Source organism: Balaenoptera ricei, chromosome X (genome assembly GCF_028023285.1).
Source record: "Balaenoptera ricei isolate mBalRic1 chromosome X, mBalRic1.hap2, whole genome shotgun sequence".
NCBI classification, from domain to species: domain Eukaryota; kingdom Metazoa; phylum Chordata; class Mammalia; order Artiodactyla; family Balaenopteridae; genus Balaenoptera; species Balaenoptera ricei.
In genome coordinates, this window is record NC_082660.1 from 122,849,858 (window position 1) to 122,875,262 (window position 25,405).

Below are 25,405 nucleotides of genomic sequence, written 5' to 3' on the forward strand. Positions count from 1 at the left end.
GTCTTATTTACTAGTGTCCAAAGCTCCACTCTCTCAGGGTTCCACGAAGGATCATGTCCTAACTCCCTCCCAACACATCCTTATGCACTATCACCACTCTTAGACTTTACCCATGGCTATGTCTGAACTTGAACCCTGGACACTCATCCCCTCACCTCTCTTCCTCCTGCCAATCTTCACCATCTGATAACTCAGTACAGAACCTGGGTCTCCTCCCTTTCCCACACCCTGAATTCCAATCCATCACCAAGCCCTACAGATTCTACCTCAGAAATGGGTGCCCAGTCCGATTCCTCTCACCATCTGCACCCCACCCCCCTATGCCAAGCTACCATCACACGCCTCCACTGGACTCCTACAGTGGGGTCCTAATTTATCTTCAAACTTGCCCTTTTCCACTTAATTATTCATATAATCTCCAGAGAAATCCCTTAAAAACCAAAATCTGATCGTGCTGCTTTCTCTGCTTAAAGCATTCCAATGCCTGCTCATGTTGCTTAGGAGAAAATCCAAACCCCTTAGGATGCCTTGCAAGGCCCTAGGTGATGGGCCTCCAGCCCACCTTCCTGGCTTCATCTTCTCTGACTCTGCCCCAAGTTCAAGGCTCTTTTCTGCCCTTTGGACATAATCCACTAGTTCCTGCCATGGCAGCTTTGCACCTCCTCTGCCCTCTGCCTGGAACACTCTTTCTTCACCCTTTTGCTTGGCAGCCCCTGCTCATCATTCAGGTCTCTCTCAATACCCCCTCATGCCCCTGTGGCTAAAGAAGCTTTCCCCCCACTTCCTCTCCCCCGTCCACTCTGCCGTATTTTCCCAGTGCATTTATGACTATGTGATAGTAGCTCTATATCAGGTTACATGTTGATGGCGTATCTCCTCGCTTTGGCTTGTGCGCTGCTGCATCCCCAGCGCATCGTCTGGCACATAATCAGTGCCACTGTGTGGAAAGGCAGGCCAGATTTGCTTCTCATTTTTCTTGTGAAGTTGGTAATTCCTCTGTGCTCCCGAGTTTCAGGATTTAGCATCTGGACTGATATACTTGATTAAATTATGACACAGAAGGTGGGACTGTTGGCTGGAATCTTACCCGGGCCTGGTCATTCTGCCACAGGCCCAAAGGCTGGTGGCCATCCCACCGTTCCCTCTGTTGTACGTCACCAGGAAAGCTGCGCAGGACAGTGGGCAGCTTGGCGTGCTGGGGGCAGAGCTGCCTGTGTAAGGGGCCAGGGCAGAGGGTACGTGTTCTTACTTTTTTTTTAAGCATATTTTTTATTTTTTAAACATATTCCCTTTATGTTCCTCGTTAGGAGCCATCAACACACCCATCTCCAGGAGTCCTAGGCTCTTGGGAATCTCCGAGCCTTTGACTACACAGTGTTTCCCCTCTCCCGTCCATGCCTCATCCACGTGGCAAACTCCTAATGATCCTGCAAAATCCACTATGATCAGAGCCGCCTCTGAAATACTTCCCTGGCTCCCATTCCTTAATCTGGCTCCCACCATATCTTGAACAGGTAAATTAACAATGACAAAGCAATGTGATGGCTTCTCTCCTAAAGCGTAAACTCCATGAGGTCAGGGGCTGGCTTTTTTGCCTTTACATAGGGGAATGGGTTCATTGATTCATTCGTACATTCGATCGGTCTTTCACGAGACATTTATTGAGCATTTACCATCAGGAAAAAAGTTCAAGGTCAGTGCTTGTCCTCCATTCCACGGCACACACCACATCCCGTGGCACACACCACATCCCACGGCACACACCACATCCCACGACACACACCACAACTACTGAGAGTGACCTCCTGGCTGCATTCCTTACTCCAGATGAATTTCCTATTAGTTTGAAGGTGTCAGGAATCATGAAAATGAAATGATTAATCCCTTGAAGATCCACACAGATATGAAAAATTGGTAAACGGGAAGCTTTCTGAGAAAAGAAACCCAGACTGCAGTACACAGAGAGAAACAGATGGAAATGATGAAGACAAGGTTAACACACAGAGAAGGCGAAATGAGGGATGCCAAACAAAGTCTACTAGGATTTTCAGAAGGAGATAATAACGAGAAGGGGGAGAGGAAATATTCTAAGATGTAATGGCAATCATTTCCAAGAATTGCAGAAAAAGACACGAATCCTCAGGTTTAAACACGCTAAGTTCCAGGAAGGCTAAATAAAAACAAATCTGTACTCTAGGGGCTGGAAGAAAAATCAAAAATATTTAAAGTGACTGAAGAAAAACAAAAGATTGCCTGCAAAAGAAAGATAATTAGATTGACAACAGGCTTCTCCACAGCAAGAAATAGAGCAGTGTTTTGAAAGTGCTATACTTGGCGGTGGGGATAAAGGCATCTCTACCCAGCTAACCCATCGTTAAAAGAATGAAAATGAAATTTCAACATCTTCAAAGAAAAACTGAGTTTCTTGCTTAGAGAACTTCAGTACAAGGATATTCTATAGTTTGAAAAGAAGGCAACTGAATCTAAACGAAAGGAGTAAGAGTGTAAGAGACAAATGGCAAGCAAAGAAGTTGCTAATGAATCTAAATAAACACTAACTGGAAATAATAAAGGAAAATGATAGCTAATGGAGGGAGTGCGAAAACAAGGTGGTTCTAAATACGAGTAGACAATAATTTGGTACATGGTAACTGGGAGATCAAAGATAAAACATTCCAGGTTCTTTACAATTCTTGGGAGGAGAGCAGAGAAACTGAATAGTTTTAGATTTGTAAAGCTAACCATGAATTTCTTAACATTTAATGAAAACCAGTAAAATAACAGAAACAAAGACTAAAGGAGGTCTGATCTTGGTTCTGAGTGTTCATTCTACTGCAGGCTCAGAAACCTACTTTCCTTGATGTCTCGACACCATCCAACTATCTCAGCCTGCTGAGCTGCACATGTAACGATGTCAGGTATTTCTGTTAGGCTGCTAGAGCAGGGCACTAGACAGTCGTTATTTTGATGGTTATACCGAGGGGGAAATGCGGCACCTGTTTCGTTATACACACAAACGTTCTTAATGTGGCCAATCAGCTGGAAAACCAACGCAGGGAACGTTTCCCTTATTTTAGGAACGCCATCTCATGCTCACCGGGTCTCTCCTCGTTCTCTGAAGGAAACCATCCTTCCTTTTCCATCAAAATTCCATCACCCCTGCAACTTTTCTTCCTTTCCACAGAGCAATGGGAGCTGTGCCTCTTCCCCATCTTCCTGTCAGTGCAAAAACAAGCAGGAAGGATAGAAGAGGAAGACTAGAAAATCAGAGTGATGAAAACCCTGCCTAAGAAACAGCTTGGTAGAAATATTTAAGTACCATCAATCCATTTATTCAGGCAATGGCTTTTTGAAATGTATTAAGGAATTCTGGATGTATTTGATAATGGCCTCTGTATTTAAAGCAAAACACAGATTGTATGCAGCATAACATAAATGCTTAAATAAAACCATAAAATCATTAACAGGTGTCTCTGAGGGACCCATCACCACATTTGACTAAAAATTCTTGGTTTCAAGAAACACATTGAATGAAATATCGAAAGAATCAATGGACAAAAAAATGTTGAGTCTTATAATACAGAAAAGAGCAGCGTGTGATGGTGAATACTCGAATCTAGAGAACTGGGTTAGACAGAGTCAACTTTTCATGATCTGTTATAGTAAGAAAAGGGCTTAAATGAAGATCAATCTCATAGAAGCTGAGATCTGCTATGGTCTCTGGGAATGGTGAAAAAAAAATGGAGAAAACAAGATCTAGATCCCAGTGAAAGAGTTTCCAGTCCTTACCAGTTTAAAAGCAGCTTAACAATTAAAACCAGGGGAATAAAAATACTAGTTACCAAGCACTGATGACTGTCCCTTGCATACAAGCTTCTAGGACATCGATAAAAGTGACTCTTCAGATTTCATGACTGAATATGCCAACAGTCAAATTTGAAGGTTGATATACTGCTGGAAAATGTTACTGCAGAACAGAAGACAAGAAAACTGACAAGTCCAAAAAAAATTAAAATGGCGAAATGAGTAGGGACCAATAAAAGTCGACTCCTTCAGCTGAAAAGCAATCAACCTAGTCTAGGGAAGCCATTTCTCCTGGTGCACCTGTTTCATGGGGCAGAACCCAGCCCCCGGGAGGCTTAGAGGACCCGTGTCCAGGTCAGGCTGAGAATTTTTCTCAAGTAGTTAAAGTACTTATTTTCAAAGTTTGTAGCTTTGTTTCATAAAATGGAAAAGCGTGGTCCAAGAGGCTGCATCATGATTACTGCTCCTTCCAAACAAGAAGTCCCCAAACCCAAAGCTAGTCGATTAAAAGGACACCACCTTGTGTCAGGACACTTGAAGTGTGGTCACATCGAAGTAGCCCGAATAAGGTTTCAAAGAAGCCCTGTCATTTCCAGGAGGACCTGACTTAGTATTTATATGTATGGGGCAGGGGTGAGCGGTTGAAAATGAAACATGGTCAGAATTGCATCGATATTTCTGGCAATCATGCAAAGTGACCCTTACAAATTGAATTCTTTGGAACATCTATTATCTCCACACACGTGTCTAGTACCTGGCAGGTTCCCAACCCCGTGCTAGGCACTGGGAAAATAGCGCCATTCAAATACAGGCCCTGTAATTCAGTGGTTCTTGATCTTAGGTACATATGAAATCCACTCAGCCTTATGTCCAGACATTCTGATTTACGTGGCCTGCCGTAGAGCCTGAACGTTGGTAATTTTTGGAAACCCTTCCAGGTGATTCTAATATACAGCCAGGGTGAGAACTACCAAGCTAGTTGTGAGCAGGGACACGTGCACCCCAAGAGAACAAATCACATGGACTACTTTTCTTCCTTGACAATTTATGACTTGAACTGATGGAATATATTGAAAAGTAAAACTTGGGTAAAAACTAGATTGCTCTCTAATGTGACAGAAATGCAAGTGTCAGGAGTCTGTACTCCTATTAGGGATTTACTCATCCTCTACAAATCAATATGAAATATTGAAGAATACTTTGAAATCTCAGTGAACTCCTAATAGACCTAAGTATAATTGTGACTCACCTAGAAGAAAAGAAAGAAGAACGGCTCAGGAAATCTGTTGGTGGTTTGAACACTAAAAAGGAACCTAGGCCCAGATGGGGTTGGGTGGCCCAGAATGTCCCTAAAACCTGGGATTCTTGGGATGGGGAGGTGACTGAACACAGAATCCTCGAAGTCAATGGTGCTGGAGCCTGCTTTGGCAACAAGGCAGTGATCCCTTGAATCCTCCACGGAAACACAGAGTCTCTCACTCACTTATATGTAGGTCTCCTTGAAGAGGAATAAGAGGACTCTTTAACTGGCTAATTACAATACAAACATGACAGAGACCTTAATTTTCATAAACACAAGATAATGATGTGACTACCCTGACAATGGACTGCACCAGGTGCTACAATGTGGATAAGCCACGCTTAGGAGGAAAATGAGACTCCATTCAGGCCCCGAGCCAGCGTGCTGAGGGCACCTGGGAGCCCCCAGAAGGAAATGAGCCTCTGCAGGGGCCTTGGGGACTTTGGGGTGCACATATAAATATACCCTGCCCTTGGGGAGCTCAGTGGACCACTTGTCCTTGGTGGGGTGTTTTGGTCTGACATATTTTTGTTGCATTTTCTTTGGGAAGAGGGGTGCATGCAAATTGCAATTTCATGAAAAACAGTGATGAAAAAATGAACTAAGAGGCCCTAAAATGCTCTGGCTTTGAAAACACTTCGTCAATAAGTAGTGTTGTCTAGGCCATGTCCTCAGCAAGCGAAAGTCAACAGCGGAGCATATCAGAATGGCTGTTAATCTTTATCCCCAAATCTTCAAGGAAAGGAACTCCCATTACCTATGTGGTACGGCTTCACTACTGAGCCACTACTGTGACGAAGAATGGGGCTCCTTCTGCCACAGAGCAATGCTCTGCTAGTTTGAGTATATATGTCAAGTTCAAGGGTGTCACAGGTTTAGTAGATGCAAATGAAACATCCACCTCATGTGGTCATTTTAGTGAGAGTTTTATACAGTTGGATAAGAATCATGGAAAGAAATTCCAAACAACTCAATTCGAAATATTATCAAGTGAATCCTGAGTCTGGTATGTCTGAAAAGATGGCCCCCAGGCCCGAGATCAAATCCTGGCTCTACCATTTACTCACGTTGTGACCCCAGGGTCACAGAAGCAAGTCACTTAACCCCCAAGCTTCAGGGAGTTGATCACGGCATTCAAGACATCATCTGCTGTTGCTGTTGTCCTTGTGGGGATTGGTCTACTCCTTGTCTTGTTCATACTAGGTTCATTCATTCCCACAATCCATTGATTTATTTCACTTATATTACCTGAGCTTCTGCCGTGTGCCAGGCCCTGTTCTAGGCCCTGGGGACACAGCAGTGAATAAACCCAACTCCATGTTTTCTTGGACCTTACATTCCAGTGGGTAAGACAGACAATGGAAAAATGAATAAACAGATAAAAAGCATAATGTCAGGTAGTGACGTGTGCAGGGAAGAACAATAATGCAGGATAAAGGGAGAGTCAGTGACAGGGCCTGCTTTAAATAGAGTGCCAAGGAGACCTCACTGAGGGTGACACTGGAGCAGAGACTTGAGGTTTCAATCCTCCCAGTGACTAGGCCACCTTCTTTTTTGATTCTCTCACTCAGGCACTTGGTCTAGCAGGCTCCCTCGGCCCTCCATTCCTGTCACCTTTTCCCAGCATCATGTTTTGCTTGCTCAGGGATGTGTGATGACAGCATCTCACAGAGGCAGGGGGAAAAAAGTCTCGTTTGCAGCCCAGCTAAAATGAATGTTCAAGTTTGGCAGATTGTTATTCCACCTGCTGGTTCCTAAAGAGTAAGCTGCTACCTTTTTTTCCCTCCTTCTAAAAATAGCTGGCTGCTTCAGTAACGCGCTGTGTAACAAAGATGCTGCACGGCTCCCCATCATTTCTTCCCTATTATGCAAGTCTGCCAGGACAGTAGAGTTAGCTCCTGCCTCCTCAAGGAATTGTGGCCAGACAGCCAGGCGCACAGGACGCGGGTGCCTCTGTTAGGAAAAGCCTTGGAGGAGGTTTCTTAGCTCAGCTGAACTCAGAAAGCAGGGGAGGAGCAGGTCGGGGTGGGGGGGGGGGGATGGACTCTCCCACTCTCTCCCAGCGCACAGCATGTTACAGCATCACATCCATGAGAGCAGAACCGACTGGAAGGACATTCTCACCTGTCTCAGGCCCCCTTAGTCACATCTCCACGAGCTCCTCCTCCCCCTTCTCTGACAGACCCGAAGTCGAATGATAACAAGATTGTGGGTTGGGAAGAGAACGGAGAGTTAAAGTGCAGGCTGCAGCTGGAGTTCTAGTCATTCAGCCTTCGCACAGAGAACAGAAGCTGAGTCAAAATGCTCTGAGGCCCAGGCATTGCATTCCTGACGGTACCAGGACTGTGGGAAGCGTCGCGTGCGGCCTCTTCATTTTCTGCTCTGATTCCAGCTGGGATGAACACAGGCTGAGAGGTCCTGTTTCTAACAGCAGCTTTGCCACTGAGGGTGCCTTCGATGGGGTGTGGGGTGGGAGCTTTGGGGGAGCCCCCTGAAAGTCTAGCACCAACTTGGCTTCCTGCTCTGAGCCATCCTGGTGATCTGATTGGTTTCTGATCTCATTATTACACCTGTTTTCTTAATGAGCCACATATATCTGGGGGGTCATGGGCAGCTTTCCTTAGCTTTGAGAATTAAAAACCTATTATTGATCAAATATCAAATAAGGATGCTGATTAGAAAGGTGGCCTGATATGCCAGCGAAAGCACTGAGTGTGAGCTCAGAAGCCCTGGGTTTTACCGTGTCTCTAGGTAAGTGGAAGAAAATGCACTGAGAGAAGACGGAAAGGAAGGAAATACACCAAAATGGTCAGAGTGGAATTGTTTGTGCAGAGGGATTACAGGCGTTCTGTTCCTGCTTTATCATTTTCCACATTTTTCAAATTTTATCTAATAAGCATGACAAATCAGAACACCAACGTCATGTAAGATAAAAGATCAGGGTTAGAATCTCATTTTTATCATTTATGATTTGTGTCGCTTTGGAGCCAGCTACAGTCCCTTCTTTGGGTCCTTTGTTTTCCCATCTGTGAGGAGAGGCAGGGGCTGGAGGAGGAGACGGTAGTTCTAGCATTCTGTGTTGCTAACACATTTTTTTAATACTAGTAGATTTAGGCAATTTAAAGAGCTGGGACATTACCTCTATTTCAAGTCACCCTGACCAAAGTTGCCTTGTGCCGCGGAGCTAATCCTTTCCGCGGGGCAGTGACACTCAGCCCAAGAGCGGGCAGGTGTGAGTATTTTTCTGCATTTGCTTGTGAGTCGCAGTCATCCTGATCTTGGATCTTGAAGTGTGTGATTAATAAGTATTCATAACATCTGCCTTCGGCTGAAGCCATTTCTTTAGTTTGAATTCTGCTTTGGAGTGTTCCTCAGAAACACAGATAACAAAGCACATCGATTATTTTGATTTAATCCTTATGACCACACTGTTAAACAGGAACAGTATTATTATTATCCCCTTCTTATGGATGATGGAACAGGCTCCGAGAAGCACATAGAAAGGTACCAACATTTGAACCCCTGTCTCCTCAGCCATGCTAAATACCATTCCAGGAATTTTACCAGAAAAAAAAAAAATGTGGGCAAGGGTTTGCTGGGGGTGGGGGGTGGATGGTCACTGAGTTTCTAGTTATTAGTTGTTCTCTGTGACTCAGGACGATCGAATCTTCTAGCAAGGATTCTGTTCTTGTTGTTGTTGTGCTGTTTCCCTGGTCCCTGGGCCATGAAGAGAACAATCCACACTGCAGAAGCCTCTACCACCACTCCCACCAGGAACTCGAGGCTTGGGAGGCTTGGGAGTGGGTGTGGAAGATGCTGACAGAGCCCCCAGGTAGAGCAGGTGGTAATTATGCTGAGATCTGTGCGCCTCCCATCTGAGAATTCCTCCAAGCCCGGGGAGAGGTGAAGATGACAGCAGTCCCCGTGGCAAGCCCCTGGGTGTAACACTGAATGACATACAGGTGACAGGCTTCCCGACTTTGTTTTATGGTCCCAGTTCAATTCAGTCCCCAAGTAGAGCCCGTCCAATTTCTAAGATTCAGGACGTTAACATGGGCTTGTGATGGACACGGGCAGCCTCTGGAAGGGTATGGTTTCCCAACGTTGTGCTAACATGACGTTTCTATCCCAAGAGCCGACGGCAGGGCTGTGCGTGCAAACACAATGGGTGTGAGCGCCTCTACAACTTGCTCACTAGGTGACATGGGACAAGTCTTGGAATCTCTTTGCACTCCCTTTTTTGCATCAATAAAGTGGAGATAATAAATCTATCATACAGCATGTTTATGAAGATGAAATTAGGACATTTTCCCTAAGTATGGACAAACTATTTTCCAGGTATGTTCATAGGTGTTTGGTGGGTATGTACGTGAATCAAGGTGTACATGAACGGAGTCCATGACCGCATGATCTGGACAAACACTGGGTTGAACAAAGCTAAGGTATTGTATTTATACTCTTCCACCAACAACTTCTCAGCCTATCAGGGCGTCTAGAAGCTGCTCAGAAGCCCCATGGACAGGTCAAGGTAGGCCAAGAGTGTTAGGTTAGCCCAACGGAGCCATTGTGGACCACCAGCTTATCCAGAGGATGTAGAGACAAGATCAAGCTATGACCCCCAGGTCCTCCCCCCTTTGCCTAAGGAGCATCATCTGCCAGCTCAAGCACTCAGGCTGGCACCAAGCTAGTGCCCAAGGCCACCAGTGACGACCAGGTTGGTAACCTTTGACCACCAACAGCAATCCATAAGACTGGCTGGCAATATATGTCACACATCAAGACTGGAGTCCATGTAAGAAGACATTAAGGAAACGTAGACTAGAGGCGACATTGCTACCTTGGTAGGGTTGGGTTCAGGTTCCCATGCAGATAGGACAAAGCCAGCAAGATTAGAAAGTTCAGGTAGGGGCCAGAGTGTCAGAGCAAAGCCAGATGGGAGCATCAGCTGAAAGAATCCCAAAATGAGGAAGCCACTGCCAGTGCTAAAGGAATGGTCTTTCTTTCTGCCAAATCACGAACACCTAACTGAGCAACCTAACCGTGGCTAAAGCCACGCAAATAGCTGAGATGTGAAGGAGACGTAATAGGTTATAAAACAGTGAGAGAAATAGGCTGTGACACTATGGAAACGCAGATGAACATCTACCATCCCTCTTTGAAACTTGGCCTCTACACACGGGACTCAGGCAGTTTATTTACTGACCATTTACAATGTACCAGCTGTCCCAGTGACACTACACCAGTTATATTTACTGATTGCCTAGGATAACACTGGTAAGTAAGTAGCAGGACCAGGATTGAAATCTGGGTCGATCTGATTCCAAGCCCAAGCTTTTTCATTAACCTGTGAGAGAGGCAGGTTGCTTGGCTTTCCTAACCCTCTTGGCCTCTTTCAGTAACATATCCCAGTGCTGGATCCTTACCGGGATCCCACAGCTGGCCCCCAGGCCTGAGCACTGCTATTTGGTCCCGCGTTCCCACAGCTCACAAACCCTGGCATCTCAGGCCTTTTTTTAATGTAAGAGGGGTGTTGCGATGTCTGCATGCCTAACAAATCCTTGACTGACTAAATAGTAAAAAGAACCCCAACTTATGCCAAGAAAGGGGAAATTACCCCTTTCCCAAGGCAATCTGAAAATCTTTCAGTGAATTTTGGAATATTTTCAAACATACTTTGCCTGTGCCTACTGTCAGGCCATTGTTCTAGCTGTTTTCTTTAGTGGGAATATCTCTGTGTGGTCGAATCCTGCGTGTTTTTCAAAGTCCATCTTAAATCATGGTTCCCACTATGAAGCATTTGCTCATTTTCCCAACATGCTGGGACTTTTCACTGCTCTAAATCTCCATGGCAAATATTTTATCTTGTATCACGCTCAGCTAATAATTTACCTCTACCCCAAACTTCCCAGTCATTACCATGAACCAGTCAAAGCAGGGACTACATATTCCTCACATCCACGGGCCCTAAAACAGTCAGAATAATAAACACCCAGAAAAAGACTCCTGTCCCCAGAAGGTACCCAGGAGCGATTCCATGACTTGAATGGATACACAGATGCCCAACACAGATCCTGACAGCTCCTTCCCCTTCCTGGGAAAAGGAAGAAAAAGGAGTGACCCTCCCAGGTCCCTGAGCAAACAGCTTCTTACTCGCTTGGAGGCTGGTCTTTGTGTATATCCCCAAAGTGACAGGGCAACACTTTAAAACAATGTTTAGAGTTGACATAAAAAATAGTAAGCCAGGCAAATTCGGTCCAGAAATCTATAATTCCTTTGAAATCACTCTATTTAAAATGACAAGCAGAGATTGATTAAACCAAGGCTGATGAATGGATAGTTTCATCCCCCCAATCTGTCTTCCCCTTCATCTGCTGAGTATACATGTTTTATTGACGCAATAATGTTTCCATGGCAGTTTACATTTTGAACTTTTCACAGTCCTTTTCCTTTTGCATTCGGGCATGCTAAACAGGAGTAGTTAGGTCCACATAGAAGACAAAGAAAGACTCAAGCACGGTGATGTTAAAGGTCATCCTCCAAATCAGAGGCAGATCTGAGAACAGAACACTGACTTCGGAGACTTGCGCTCTGAAGGCATATTAATCAACAAGCCCGCTGTCCATACGAAGGAAAGGAAGAAAAATGTCACTGAACTAGAGTTAGAAAACTCTTCTATCAACATAGCATTATTTAATCAATTTAGAGTAAGGGATTGACACAAATTGACTAAAATTAGGCAACCCAAGGAGCAGATTAAAGATCACAGATACCCAGACCCCACCCAACGCCCACTGTATCAAAATCTCGGCAATAGTGCCCAGGAATCTACATTTTAACAGGCTTCCAGGTGATTCTGTTGTGCAGCTATGGTTATGTCCCATGGGTTTATGCCACTGCAAAGGTGTCACATTTGAAGTCTCACACCAGGGCTCTGTTCTGCCTTGCCCTGAAGACCTATTCAAAATGGCAATGGGGGGGGGGGGAGGGGAGGGAGAGTCGTCAGGCTGCATTCAGGGAAAATGAACTCTGCAAATAGGCCTGAAAACGTCCCTGGAAGAGAGCATCCAAACCCTCTGGTTGCACCCCACGTTTGGCTCTGACATTTCCTCAGAATGTGCTTTTCACTCCTCTATCATCCTGGTATGGAGAAAGCAGGCCCCTGGCAAAGAGAACTCATTCAAACCCAGGCTATGATTCCACAGCAATAAACAGCAAACACTATTTCATTACATCTCAAAACCCGTCTGTAAGCAGACAACATCATTCCCCTTTCAGCGACAGGTCCTCGTCCTGATTTCCTTCTCTTGCACCTGGGCAGAAAAGGCCTCTGCTATCTAGAAACCCCAATTATAAGTCGGGTTACTATTAGACGTGCGAAAATATGATGAATTAAATTACCCCAAATTACAACAATAAACAGGGCTGGAAGGAAAAACAAACAAAACAAAAAAACAACCATCACATTGAACAAGTAGCATTTCAAAATCATCCTTAAAAAAATAATCTGATTTGACCAGTTTTGTCAATCCTTAATGATTAGAAGAATTCAATAGTTTGTTTGGGGGTTTTGGTGCAAAGATAAAACAGGAAGAAAGACTTAATGGAAACAACCTGCCTCCCCCCCAGGATTAAATGCAGACCAGCCCTGAGGGAAGGCTCTCCCTGTTTCCCTGTTAGCATTATTTGTACTGTGCTTGAACCAGGTGAGCTAATGCCTCGTTAATGAGTGCAAGGCTACCACTGAGATAATTCCTCCCCTTCCGGGCCTTAAAAATAAAGCAAATACAAAAAGCCCTGGAAAATTTACATGTGCCCTTCACAAACTTCATTCACTAATTACAAATCAATCATCAATGCTCTCAGAGACCCTCCTCTTAGGACTCCTCCAGAGAGAGCTGCCCACCCTCACCTCCTATGGCTTCCCTGGGCAGCAAGCAGCTAATGACCAAGAAAGAACTGAGATCCAGGCAAAGGGGCCCTAAAGCAGAGGGTTCGCCCCACTCCTGCCCCCTGAGCAGCTACTGCCTTTCACACAAATACCCTTCCAGTCCTTTCAGCCCCACCCCATTTCCTTGAATCCTCCCTCCCACCATGATTTTGCAGCTACACCACTCTGTAATCTAGTCTGATTTCCTGGCCTCTGCCTCTTCCTTTTCCCATTCCCAAAGAATACAGCCTAGCCCCTCAAGCTGCATTCCTTCTCTGTTCCCTAGACAGCAGGGCTGGGGCATCCATGGCTCAGAATACAATTTATAATTTATCTCTGCTCTTTTTCTGGAAAACCAATCTGCCTGACAGCACGTTGACAGCTTCCAAACCCACTAATGGTTTCCAAAGCGTTTGTAAAGCCAAGACCTTGCTACTGTTTCTGTGCCTCTCTTGGACCTTTCTTGCCTTACAAAAAAGAAAAAGAAAAGAAAGAAGGAAAAAATAATTCTTCTTCTTTGGACCCACACACAAAAAAAACCTCATGGTCAGGTTGGGAGAGTCCTGGTGCAAACTCCTTGGGGAGGAAAGGAAATAGTGGGCAAACTGCTCCAAACAAAGGCTTAGTTCATCTTCTTAGAAAATCCTTTCAGGCGTCATAGCCAATGCTGTGCTGTCTGTACCCCACCCATATCCCCTTGGCACTCCCAGTTCCCATACACATGGACAACTTTCTACTGCAATGATCTGCAATTTCTGCCTGCCAGGAACTTCCTCTCGGGCCGCAGGAACTTACTCAGTCTGGGAATGGGGGATGCTGGAGGGTTAGGAAGTGCCAGGGAGCTGATGTTTCCAGGAGTAGCCCTTAAAGAGTTGATGAAAAAATGCTCCAGTTTCTTCAACTCTGAGGCATGTTCTGCACAGCTCCCATGATCCCCACGACGACTGAACTGACTGAACCCCAGGTGCCCACAGTGGAAACTTACTAAATAAGGTACTGTGCATATTGGCTTACATTCCTTGCTTCCTCCTTCCCCCCATAATAGTGCTTCCTGGAAGTACCTCCCAAATAAACCACTTGAACTCAAGTCTTGTCTCGGGGTCAACTTCAGGAAGAAGCTGACTTAAGACCCCTATCATTATCATCCCCAGTCCCATGACTGCCTCTCCCCAAGCCCTGCTGCCATCGCTACATGGTAGACTCTGTGGGAAAGCCAGTGCACAGCAGCCTCCCTGCCTGTAAGTGAATGCTGGCGCTCTTTCCAAGGACTGTTCACACGTGCAGTTTACATCCAGAGCAGCAGGAGTCCGGACACTTGCTAGGCCTGGCTCAGCCCTGCAGGAGGGGCCTAGGGCATTTCTGAGGCATCTCGAGGATTTTACTGTTTATGATGAGGAGGGACGCTTAGTGAGCTGGCCAGGATGTTCACTGAAGGGTATCACATTAAAACCGCTACTAGAGGACTTCCCTGTGGCCTAGTGGTTAAGAATCCGCCTGACAATGCAGGGGACACGGGTTCGAGCCCTGGTCCAGGAAGATCCCACATGCCGCGGAGCAACTAAGCCCATGCGCCACAACTACTGAGCCTGCGCTCTAGAGCCCAAGAGCCGCAACTACTGAGCCCGTGTGCCGCAACTACTGAAGCCCACGCACCTAGAGCCCGTGCTCCGCAACAAGAGAAGGCACTGCAATGAGAAGCCCACACACCGTAACAAAGAGTAGCCCCCGCTCACCGCAACTAGAGAAAGCCCGCGTGCAGCAACGAAGACCCAATGCAGCCAAAAATAAATTAATTAATTAAAAAAAAAAACTGCTACTAGCATCATTCATCAGGAGTTATACGCTAAGACTTCTTGGTTAATCCACCCGACTGGCACTCTAGAAGATTCCCAAATTAGGGACTATACTTCTTGGCTCTGGTCTGGAGAACTAGGCTTCCCTGGAACTGACCCAGCTCATTCAACAGTACACTCTGTCTCTCTCAGGACAACTTTCTTCTGGCATCTTCATGATTCCACGTGGAGGGCCTGCCTATACTACAAGAGTTATAACACGGCCTCTGCCACCAACTCACTCACCCCTCCCCTCGAAGGAGCGACCAGTCTGTTTTATGAGTTTGGAGGAAGGAACCAGCATATTTGGGTCAGTTCCCTCCCTTCCCTTGGAGTCTGCTTGCTTGAAGGAACATGTGTTCTGGTCTGCTTGGCCACAGACCTAAGCCAAGACCTCTAAATAGCTTTATCACAAATCAAGGTGATCTGTTCCTCTCCATCTATCTCACTACTGTGCCTCATTTGGTTCAGGACTCAGATGGAGAATGAAGGGCTGTTATTCACTGATCCACTAAAGCCTCAAGAGGACCCTGTGACTTGTCGTCCTCTACTGTCAGAAAGGCTCTACAGGGGAGGAATCCCAGATCCTCAAGGGTTCAAGTTGATGAGTTCATGGCCTTCTCTTCATCACTCTCATCAATTTCCACACACTCTTCAGAGAGGTAAAGATACTCATTACTTGTCATGTGCACTTTGGAAAACTACTTAAACCTTAAGTACCTCTATCATAGGACTGCTGTGAGGATTAGCTAGCAAGTCAAGTGTCTTTAAAAATACGTGGCATATAGTATGCATAGAACACGTGGTAGGGAAGTTTACATGGTGGCTGTCCCGGTTTCTCCAGTTTCCTTTGGGTTCTGGCACCATCACTGATCACACTTCGCCCATTTCATAGCAAGTACTTTTATAGCTACATTTTTGTCCTGGATCATAAGAAGCTTCAAAGTGAACAGCAAGCAGCTCTGTGATGTCTGGATAATTTTTCCTCAATTGGTCCTGCTCGTGTTGCACAAAGGGTGCCTCCAGGGCTTTGGGAGGCCTATTGATCGGAGAGCAACATCCACTCCATAATCCCCAGCGAGTCGACTGGAAAACAGCAGGAGATGACTTGAAAATCTCATGCCAGGTCTGGGATGGCGCATTCCTAACGTATTGGCTACCCTGACAATCCTAAGTCCATAGTGGCCAAACAGTCCGCACGACACTTCTGAACAGACACCTGACATCTTTCACCAGTTGACTGAAGTTGGCAAGTGAAATGAACACATTTGAAATCTCTGATCTGGGTAAACTAGATGACAGGAGAAACAGGCTTCATGATGAAGGTGGGGAAGCTTGCAGGGGCGTCTAGATTACGATGCAAAGAAAGGGTCCACATTCTGAGAGGCCACCATCAGAAGGGGGCAGCAGTGAGTCAGAAAAGGGCTGCTTTCAGCTTATCACATTGATTATAAAGTCCCACTTCTGATGTGGTCAAAGTGATCATTAATAAAAATATTAAAATGAAGCAAGCAGAACACATTGACAAACTGTTCGCTTTCAGAAAGCTGCTTCAGTTAGGAGAACGATCACACGACTGCTGGCTGTTCAGGCATCACATCAATATCCAACTGAGTAGAGATCATATTTCAACGGGACCAATATGAGTAGAAGCAGAAGAAACCTGAAAGCTCAAGTCTCTAAAGCCTCTCTTTGTACAGATGGGCTCACTGAGTGCACCAAAGAAGAAGGAATGTGCCCACGTTCACATGGTGAGAGTTCAGTAGCAGCGCCACTGCCACAGCCAACACATCCTGGCTTTTGGACCAAATGACACACACACACACACACACACACACACACACACACACACCAAAAAAAAAAAAAAAAAAAAAAAAGGTGGGAGCAAGAGTGAAGGAGAGGAAATGGAAATGTGAAAGATTTTTTTTGAAGCTGACCCTAAATAGAGTGATGTAGTGGCCTCAAAGAGTGCTATGAATTATGCCAGAATAAAGAGAAATTTTAAAGGAGCGGCATCATCCTGAATAACGAAGCAGTCAAGGACTTAAGTAAATGCACGTTGAGCTGTGTGCCTTCCCCACCCTTCCCTTACCTGGTGAGCAGCAAGTCTCGCCTAAGGGAATTTCCTCTCCTCTAATCTAGCACAAATTCGAAACGATAGTTCACTTTTGGACAGTTGCTTCCGGTCCAGCAAACACGATGGAGCTGTTCACCAGGCCTCCTGTTTTCTCGAAGTCTCCTCTTTATTTTCCTCTTTTTACTCCTCAGTTGCCTGGCTGTGGCATATTTTGTTCCAGGCAGCATCCGGAGTGTCTATTTTGGCTGCAACAGGTGGCCGTGACATAAGATTAGGCTTTCAGCTCTAATTAAAAAGAACCTTCTCGCTTCCCGGTGGCAGTCGCAGCCCGGTAGCAGCAGGGGCTGCCGGAAAAGAGGCCCTATTTTCTCCTCAGTTGCCAGTGGAACGATTTTCAGGAGCTACGCTGAGTCCAAAAGGAAAGTACATGATCGCTTCATCTGAAAAAAGGAGCAGCCAGGAATTTTTTAAGGTCTGGCCCATCTCGCTTGGAAAGAATACATGTCTGCGTCTATGTGCCCATATCTGATGGGGGAGGGGAGCCATACCACCAGAGAGTTTAACCATCTTGGAGCAAAAGCTTTCCCGAGCAGCTGACACACTTCTCTGCTTCCTTAAATAGAGGAGAAAAAACAGTGTAAGACTCCCTGCCTGCCCGTGCTTCAGTGTTACTTTCATGGAGTTCTTGGTTCTTGACACCGAGGCTTGTAGGTCACACATGCTCTCTCGGGAATTGGTCCTTGACTTTCCTTTACTCTGTTTGGTTTATCAGACCCCTTTCACTACCAAGCACCCCCCCCCCCATGACTGCCTTGTGCTTAAAACCCCACACTGTAGCCTGTGACCCCCAGACACTATTCTGCTCTAAGCCTCTCAGCCCACAGAGCCCTGGCCAGCCGGCTCCTCCCATGAGTAAGGGAGTCCTGGATCACAAGAGAGTTTGCCTCTGCACCAAGCACACTGAGCAACTGTGCTTCGGGAGGTCTAAGGTCTGCTTATTTTCCATGGATCTCCCTCATCCCCACATTCAATCAAGGTCACTGGTCACCTACCAGTGGATCAGGCACTTTGCTGAGGGGACAACTGTGAAACCGACTGACACGGTCTCTTCTCTCATGGAGCCAAAGCCACGTGGGGGGCACGGGGAGTAAACATGCAGTTACACTGCAGTGTGAGACGCACTATAACGAGGGGAGCACAGGGATGTGGGATCGTAGAGAAGGAACTCGGAAGAAGACTTGAAAAGTGTCAAGGAAATCTACTCCCAGACGAGTAGATATTAAGTTGAGCCCTGAAGGACGAATAAAATGAATGGTGGGCAGAAAGTACAATGAACTGAGATGCGGTGAAAATCATCATTATTTGCTGCTATCAGTGTAACTGTCTCCAGAATTTCCCTGACCCCTTCCAACGTACTGGTGTGTGAAGTACTTCAACATCAGATCAGCAGGAATGGTAGTACTGGGTATAAATTAAGAGCAAAGAGACTGTTTGAGGCTCTATGAAGTCTCATCTATGAATAAACTGCAAAAGGATTTCTTATTCAAGACCACAAAGCCCACAAACCATAAAGGGAAAGAATGATGCATGTGACTACATGAAAAATTTAAATGTGAACGTAAAAAAGATACCACGAAGAAATTAACCCAACAGGTCACAGGTTGGAAAACGTGTAATATATTTAACCAACAAAATGATTACCATCAACAATAAATAAAGAACTGCAACAAAATCAGTAAGAAAAGGGCCAAAAAGCTCATTAGAAAAAAATAGGCAAATGATAGGAATAGGAATTTCAAGGAAAAGAAAGGCCTAAAGGCCAAGGAGCATATAAAAAGATGTTCTACATCAAACATCATCTTGAAGATGTAAATTAACAAGGGGGAGAAGGGACAGCCTCTGGGGAAAATAGTTTGGCAGTGCCTTTCCAAACTAAAGATGTGTCAGACCATGAGGCCCAGCAACTGCACTTTCAGGCATTTATCCCAGAGAAAGGAAGACGTATTTTCAAAAACTGTAAATTATACAAATGTCCTTCAATGGACAACTGGTTAAACCATGGTCCACCCATACCATACAGCAAGCTACATGCAACAATTTGGATGAACCTTGGGACTTCCCTGGTGGCGCAGTGGTTGAGAATCTGCCTGCTATTGCAGGGGACACGGGTTTGAGCCCGGGTCCGGGAAGATCCCACATGCCACGGAGCAACTAAGCCCATGCGCCACAACTACCGAGCCTGCGCTCTAGAGCCCAAGAGCCACAACTACTGAGCCCGTGTGCCACAGCTACTGAAGCCCACGCACCTAGAGCCCGTGCTCCACAACAAGAGAAGCCACCGCAATGAGAAGCCCGCGCACCTCAACAAAGAGTAGCCCCGCTCGCCACAACTAGAGAAAGCCTGCGTGCAGCAAGGAAGACCCAACGCAGCCAATAAATAAATAAATAAATAATTTTTAAAAATGCTTATTAAAAAAAAACAATTTCGATGAACCTCAAGGAAATTATGCTGAGTGAGAAAAGTCCATCACAAAAGTTTACATACTGTATAATCCCTTTCATGTAACATTTATGAAATAACATAATTAGAGCTGTGGAGAACAGGTAGTAACCAGAGATTAGGGAGGGTGAGAGGAGATGGGTTTGGCTATAAAGGAGTAACACAGGGACGTCTTGTGTACAGTGGGTATGTTAACTGTGGTGGTGGTTACATTAGGCTACACACATGATGAAATTACCTAGAGCCGCCCCCCCGCCACACACACACACGAGTGCACTTACAACTGGAGAAGTCTGAATAAGCTCTAAGGACTGTCAGTGGTTTTGACATTGTACTACAGTTGGATAATATGTTAACACTGGAAGAAGCTGGGGCGGGGGCTCAGGATTGTACCTTTCTTTACAACCTCTTATGAATCTATTTCAAAAGAAAATGTTTTAAAAAATTAAAAGCGGGCATAGACCTGAGGCAAAATTTTAGCTTTTGTTTGATCTTTTTGGCAGGCATGTAAGAGGAGTTAATATTATTTTCTGTACCAAGAGTCTATGTTGGAATTCTTTTGTGATCATAATAAAGAATAACAGTAACAGAAAAAACACAGGTTAAAGAGCGAACAGGGTAGTTACCAGAGATTAGAGAAAGGGGATGGATGTGGCCATAAAGGAGCAACACAGGGAGGTCTTGTGGAGAGTGACTAAAGCATAACTCGTTTCAAATCACAGATCTATCACTTACTAGCTGTGTGATCATGAGAAAATTACTTTGCTCTCAGAATATCAGTTTCCTCTCTTATAAAGTCAGCACAATACTCCCTGCCTTACAGAGATTTCTTTTTGTAAAATTAATTAAAATAATGGCTATAACGTGCCTGGCATAGTACGAATGTGATTAATGGCTGGTATGAAATGATAATGATGATGATACGGTTGCCCCTTTTTTCTACAGCCTCAGCTGAAATTAATTTGACATGTTGCCACAAAGTAAGCCAAAGATGATTTGATTTAACCTATGGAGGCTTCCTTACATGGACAAGTTTACCTTTCATGGTCTTCTTGACTTCAGTAACATCAAATCATATAGACAAATCCATAAACTGTTATAACAGAGAAGGTAAATGTGCTATCAAGTCTGCCAGAGTTGTATGACTATTGGTCAATGTTTTAACCACAAAGGAAGGTAGAACTTGAGGAGGTACTGAGAATAGCTGCTGGGAAAAATGCTCCAAGTTCTCTTGGTCTTCCATAGTCTCTATCTCATAGCCATTGACAAATGTTTCAACAGTCCTTGGCAAGGCTCCACGAACTCAGCCCAACTCTACCCAACTATGTGCAAAAGAACTGGCACTGATTTAAATGATCAAATGATACAACCTACTTCATAGGGTTATTTTAAGGATTAAATGAAATAATCTCTGTAAAACACTTCGTACAGTGCCAGGTCGATATTCAACACTAATATTAATTTACCCAACTCCCATTAAGTATTACTTATATCAGAAACAAACTCTACTGACCATGACGTTGTGTCTGAGAAGTTCCTGATGAAATTCAGTGGTCATCAAAAGTGAACTGGGTTAGAACATGCATCCACGCATCATTCCTACCAGGCAGAATTTGTGCAATCTGAACTCCTAAGGTCTTGTTTTACTGTGAACCCAGGTGTTGATGCTATGGACATTTATCAAGTTCTTTGCAAATTTATCATTTCATATGGTATTAATTCTAACTCCAAAGTGGCCCTGCCTTTTTAGTGACAATGTTCATGGGATATGTATTATAAGAAATGCTATTACCAAGTTCCTTAGGGTGTCTTACAATGATTCTTTTTCATCTCTATTACTGCTGATTCCCTTGATATTTCTAACTTCCAGCCATAAAGAGCCCTTGAAGCTTTGGTTTCTCCATATGACTTTGTGCCTCAGCCTAAGAAAGATATCTTGGAATTTATATGAAGAAAGTCAATATTTATGGGACAGCTTAATTGCAGCAGTGCACACAGGCATGTGAACAGACTTGACCGTGTTTCAAGGATTTTTCTATCTAGGCTGAGGATTCTACTTGTAATGTAATTTTTTTCCACAAAAGATGTCTGAATGCATGCTGCACTAGGCCTCCACTGTTCTGGGAACTGTAGGGAGATCCAGAAATCATGAGGTCGAACCTATGCTTCAAAAGAACTAAAAATTCATCGGGGAGATAAAATTTCCATACATGAAACAATCAGAGAAATCGGCCAACCAGGTCCGTCTCATGGAATTAAAAGAAGATACAAAACCTCTGCGTTATTGTTCCTCGTCTTGGTCTTCAGGTCAGGGTGTCAATAGCCGATTTTGCTGCTGGCTATGCCCCCAAATAAACCTCTCCAAGAAATCACTTCCCATTTCTGAAAATGTTTATATGTTAAATTAGGGATTCCTAACTGTACCCTGAGTGGATGTAACGTTTATTCTCAATGTTTGAGGTCCACCATCCAACCATCAAACAGGCTTCCAGTGGCAGAATTTGAATGTTCCCATAAATTCCCCTCTTCCATAGTATAAGGCTTGAATCCCAAATCAAGATGGACCCAGTGGTTCTAATCACCTAATGGGGAAAGGCATGGAGGGTGACTGCAGGGTGGTGTGCGTAGGACTCTGCAGGCCTCCACCTGTGGGAGTTCTCTTCTCTTGCTACATTTCCTTACTGGAGGAGCTCATCCGTTGCCATGGCTTTAACAATCATCGTCAGGCGGGTAATCTCCAAAAGTAAATCTTCAGGGCTTGACCCTCAACTCTAGACCTGCCTTCCAGATGTTCACGAGGCAGCATCATCCCAAACTAGATTTCCTCAAGGGTTCCCAGTTCTGTCAAAGCACCATCATTGTCCCAGTCAGTTGGCCCCTGTCTGTTGATTCCACAGACATAACATTTGATTCTCGCATCTCCCTATTTCCCCACATCGAATCTGTCCCCAAGTCCTGATAGTGTAGCCCCCAAATATCTGCATCTGCCCACTTACCATCTCCACTGTCACTTTCATAGCTCATGCTAATATCCTCTCTTCCCCAGAATGTCCTTAATAGGACCCCTTGCTTCATCTCTTGCCCCTTCATCCAATCATTCTCCATAATGGGAGCAGAGTCTTCTTTCTAGACTGCAAATCCATATCAAGCACTTCATCTATGTTTGCTGAACTGAGATGAATTAAATTGCATTATCCAATCTTCTTAAATGGCAGCTTCCATATTCAGAATGTGTGCACATTAATGACTTAAGGATGCTTTCAGTGCCAGAGAATAAACACGATTTCAAGGTATTTTGTAAGCATACTGTCCCAGGACTTAGAAAGAAAGATACACTTTTATTATATTCACATGCTATGAAATCACCAGCATGTTTGAAGTATGATGAGCTTCATAATATCCAATTTATTAATGTTACGACTTCATATTTTATGGTGCTACCCCGTGGAAACTGAGCAAAATTCTGAGAGTAAGGTGTGCACGCTCAGATAGGGTGTACTGCTGGCCCATCTACAGCAATGAGGAAGCCATCACTAAATTAAGCCCTGGTGGGGGCTTCCCTGGTGGCGGCTTCCCGGGTGGTGCAGTGGTTGAGAATCTGCCTGCCAATGCAGGGGACACGGGTTCGAGCCCTGGTCTGGGAAGATCCCACATGCCACGGAGCAACTAGGCCCGTGAGCCACAATTACTGAGCCTGCGCGTCTGGAGCCCGTGCTCCGCAACAAGAGAGGCCGCGACAGTGAGAGGCCCGCGCACCGCGATGAAGAGTGGCCCCCGCTTGCCACGACTAGAGAAAGCCCTCGCACAGAAACAAAGACCCAACACACCCCAAAATAAATAAATAATAAATAAATTTAAATAAATAATTAAAAAAAAAAATTAAGCCCTGGTGAATGTGAGAGGTTAATTTATGTGTCAAGCCTGAGCCATTTATTCCCAGCTCTGCTAACTTGCTAAAGGATCAACCTTGCAGGCATCACCTTGTACAGCTACACTGAACCACAGAGTGCCCGCCAGGCAAGCCGCCCTGTGATGTTACTGAATGAATGCAGGCCTTTACTGCCTTTGTCGTTGCCCATTTTCCCTCCTGTCTCATGTCAGACAGAGGGAGATTCCCAGACTGCTCTCAAGTCATGCCTTCTCCGGAAAGTTACAGGTCACCCTTGGCTACCTCTCCACTCCCATCCAGATCCTGTTTCGCAAAGCTCTAGCCACGTGGACCTTCTGGAGAGTTCTCAAACCAACAGCGAGCCCTTTCCTGTCTCTGGGCCTATGTACTTGCCGTCTCCTCTACCTGGAATGCTCTTCCTCTGCATAAGCACGTATCTAGCTGCTTTCATCATTCAGATGTCAACTCAGGTGCCACTTCCTTTATTGAAAGTAGCCACCACCTCAGGTGCTCCTTAGGCCATTACCAAGGCCTTCGGTCTCCAGTGGCATCATTATCTCTGCATTCCTGAATTGATCAAGGCAGAAAAAGAAACTTGAATAGCAGAATTTATAACCTTTTGCTGATGAGAAGTTCCTTTTGATTTTCCTGAAGCTTTAGGAGGTAGAGGAGAGACGGTGTATTAGTCAGTCCTCTTTTGATTGCAAATGGCAGAAACCTCAGTCAAATGAGCTTTAGTAACAATGGGAATTTATTGGCTCACAAACGGGATGTCGAAGGGCACGTGTTGGCTTCGGGTGTGACAAGATCTGAGGGTTCGAACGATGTCAGCAGTGCTCGGCCTCTCTTGTCCATCTCCTAACTTTGCTTTTTCTGTGTGTCGACTTCGTTTTCAGGCAGGATTTGCTCACATTTTGAAAAGATGGTCACAGAGCACCAGGCTTTGTGCTGGGGACACAGCCATGAATAATAAGAATGGCGAGGGCCCTGCTGTCTTGCAGGCATGGCTTGGCGCACGGTGAACTGTCTGGGCATCTAACCCCTCCTGACATGATGCGGGGGTAAGACGGGCAACACCGCAGGCAGCAAGGACATATATGTGTGCAAATAAAGAAACAAGCCGAGGGGCTTCCCTGGTGGCGCAGTGGTTGAGAGTCTGCCTGCCAATGCAGGGGACACGGGTTCGAGCCCTGGTCTGGGAGGATCCCACGTGCCACGGAGCAACTGGGCCCGTGAGCCACAACTACTGGGCCTGAGCGTCTGGAGCCTGTGCTCCGCAACAAGAGAGGCCGCGATGGTGAGAGGCCCGCGCACCGCGATGAAGGGTGGCCCCCACTCGCCGCAACTGGAGAGGGCCCTCGCACAGAAACGAAGACCCAACACAGCCAAAAATAAACACAATAAATAAATAATAAATAAAAATTAAAAAAAAAAAAAAAAAAGAAACAAGCCGAGTCATTTCAGAGAGTGACAATGATATTTAATCCACCCTCAGGACACCTTGTCACAGCTTCCCATAAATTTTAATTCTAGACAGTCTTTACTGAGCACCTACTCTGGGCCAGCCTACGCCAAAAGGCTGGGAAGCAGACCCAGGGCTATGTTCCACCCCAGTAGGTGAACTTCCAGGTGGTTGAGATGGGGGGGAGGGAGGTGGTTCGAGAAAAAAGTACTGGTAAAAGAGTCCCTGTACAAAGTGATGAAGGGCAGAACCGGAGTATCGGAAGTGGTAATGGACAGGAAGAGATTAGCCATCAAGGATTCTGAACGAATGCTGCTCCCTGAGAACTACAGGGACGTCAAGAAGCAGCAGTTCTCAACGAGAACAGAGGGGGAGGGAGTGATGAGCTTGGTCTGGGACATAGCTATTTGAAGGATATATGGAAAGCAGTTACCATTATCATTCTGTTCCTATTTGTTGAGGGCCTATATATACCAAAAAGTATGCTTCATAGACAGTATTTCACTTAATTACACATCTAGTGATCAGTACCATGAAAAGAAGATACATGCAGGACAGTTTCTGGCTTTGTGTATAAACTAACAACCAGAACTTTATAAAAAAAAAAAAAAAAA

General features: G+C 45.2%; 1 protein-coding gene across 4 annotated transcripts in view; it reads right to left on the reverse strand.

The window, feature by feature from the left end:
- FGF13 (fibroblast growth factor 13) overlaps positions 1-25,405 on the reverse strand; it is a 523,122-nt gene that overhangs the window by 244,729 nt on the left and 252,988 nt on the right. The gene's annotated exons all lie outside the window — the stretch shown is intronic.